Genomic DNA, 2,678 nt, shown 5'->3' on the forward strand with positions numbered 1-2,678 from the left:
AGAAGGAGGAGAGATAAGGGCGATGGATGTTTGATAGGAAGGAAGGAGGAGAGATAAAGACGATAGATGTTTGATGGGAAAGAAGGAGCAAACCACACTAGAGCACCCGCCAACCACCCACGGAGACGGATGAGTTGAGAGCCCAACATTTCCCCTCTACAAAAAGACCCGAGTTCCAAAAGGTCCACTCTGGGATCTGAACCACCACCGCTCGCTCTTTAGGCCAGCACGATACACAGATCTATTACTATAGCGGATGGAGAGCCCCTTAGAGTAAGAGTTTCCCGGCACTCCCAACACAATAAAGTCACATAAGTGCCAAAGAATCGCTTAGTTTAATTTTAGTAAGAGTTTTACGGCACTTGTAACACAATAAAGTCACATAAGTGCCAAAGAATCGCTTAGTTTAATTTTAGTAAGAGTTTTACGGCACTTGTAACACAATAAGGTCATATAAGTGCCGAAGATTAGAGGTGCTACAAGAGAGTAGCAAACACGAAAAAGAAGGAGGGGAGATAACGACAATAGATGTTTGATAGGAAAGAAGGAGCAAACCACACCAGAGCACCCGCCAACCACCCACACAGACAGTCCCTACAATAGACCACAGAACAAAGGTGGACAGGAAGTAGACGATACAGACCTCAGTTTAGACTAGAAAGGAGAGAAAGTCTATACCTCATGTGGGTTTTTGGTTTTAGTAGAGGATTTTACGGCGCTCGCAACTGCATAAGGTCATATGAGCGCCAAGGGGTGGATGCCAACAGAGAAGTCCTTAGAGGGAATCAGACTTACTCTGCTCAACTCTCTAGCCTCAACAGCAAAAAGTCTGTTTCGACTATCAAGGCACCCCGGAAATAGCAGTTCACAAGAGAGTGACAAACATACAAAAGAAGTAGAGGGAAAATGACGATAGTAAGGATGAGGAAAGAAAAAGCAGCAGTTCCCCCTATGTTGTTCCGGCACAGTATGAGCATGACATTGATAAAACAGTCCATTTACAATTCTACTGTGCATAAGAACATGTTAATACCCCCCCCCCTTTTGGGAATGGCCTAAAGACGCTCCATTCAGTAGCACTGCCCGGGGGGGGGGGGGGTCGGTTTAACTCCTGTGTGGAGTTCCTACGTGCGGTCTACAGGCTGAGGCCTGTGACTACATACAGCACCTGGACATGGATGGCTGTTGCCTCTATAAATAGGTCATTGATGGTCAAGGCCTGTCACTACATACAGCACCTGGACATGGATGGCTGGTGCCTCTATAAATAGGTCATTGATGGTCAAGGCCTGTCACTACATACAGCACCTGGACATGGATGGCTGGTGCCTCTATAAATAGGTCATTGATGGTCAAGGCCCGTCACTACACAAGATAGCAATGCTAGTTTGTTTTATAAAGAGACGCATTTAGATTTAGAAAAATGTTGGACAATCACAAAAGACAGTGAAAATAAAATGGAAGCAACAGAACTGTGGTTTCTTAGCTCTACTTTAACCCCCAAGCGCCCGACACTAGTGACATAACTGTCTCCTTTTATTTCCTGCTACATCGAGTTTTTTTCTTGTTTTGAGGAACTATTCCCGAGCCAAGTTTGATCACGTAATGACAAAGGCTTTTTTGCTACCATTGAGAAGGTGGGGGTAAGCTGTTGGGGTTGTCATGAGACCTGGTGCACCAGGTTTAGGTGACTGTAGGAAAAACTCCGGCAAACGGCGGGAAAAACTCAAGGTTTTGAGAATGTCGCGGAAGGAAAAGAAATCAAATGAGGTAGTGCTTGATGAAGCCCACGTGGGACGCTCAATATTAAAAACAAACAGGAAACGACAAATGCAGTTTTTGGGACACCTGAATAGACATAAAGGTCTAAGTCTTGAACATCTAGCTCTCAGAGATAAAATTGAAGGAAAACGAGGCAGGGGTAGGCCCAGAGCAACCTACTTAAGGAGCCTAAACAAATGGGTAACAGGGAAAGATCAGGGAAACGTGGCTTTTTTTAGAGCATCCGAGCAAAGGAATGAATGGAGAACCATGATCGCCGATGTCTGGCGCAGATCTGGCGCTGGGTGATAATGAGTTTTACGGCACTTGTAACACAACAAGGTTATATAAGTGCATATGATTAGACGTTTAGTCTTGTTTTAGTAACAGTTTTACTGCACTTGCAAACACAGTAAGGTTAAATAAGCGCAGATGATTAGAGGTTTGTTTCTAGTTTTAAAAAGAGTTTTACGGCACTTGCAACACATTAAGGTCAAAAAGTGAAAAAGATTAGCGTGTTACAAAAGAGTAAACTACATAAAAGAGACGGCGAGAGATAAAGAGGAAAGGAGGAGAGATAAAGAGGACAGATGTTTGACAGGAAAGGAGGAGAGATAAAGACGACAGATGTTTGATAGGAAAGGAGGAGAGATAAAGACGACAGATGTTTGATAGGAAAGGAGGAGAGATAAAGACGACAGATGTTTGACAGGAAAGGAGGACAGATAAAGACGACAGATGTTTGAGAGGAAAGGAGGAGAGATAAAGAGGACAGATGTTTGAGAGGAAAGGAGGAGAGTTAAAGACGACAGATGTTTGAGAGGAAACGAGGAGAGATAAAGACGACAGATGTTTGAGAGGAAAGGAGGAGAGATAAAGACGACAGATGTTTGAGAGGAAAGGAGGAGAGATAAAGA

The sequence above is a fragment of the Aplysia californica genome, unplaced genomic scaffold, assembly GCF_000002075.1.
Source record: "Aplysia californica isolate F4 #8 unplaced genomic scaffold, AplCal3.0 scaffold01358, whole genome shotgun sequence".
NCBI classification, from domain to species: domain Eukaryota; kingdom Metazoa; phylum Mollusca; class Gastropoda; order Aplysiida; family Aplysiidae; genus Aplysia; species Aplysia californica.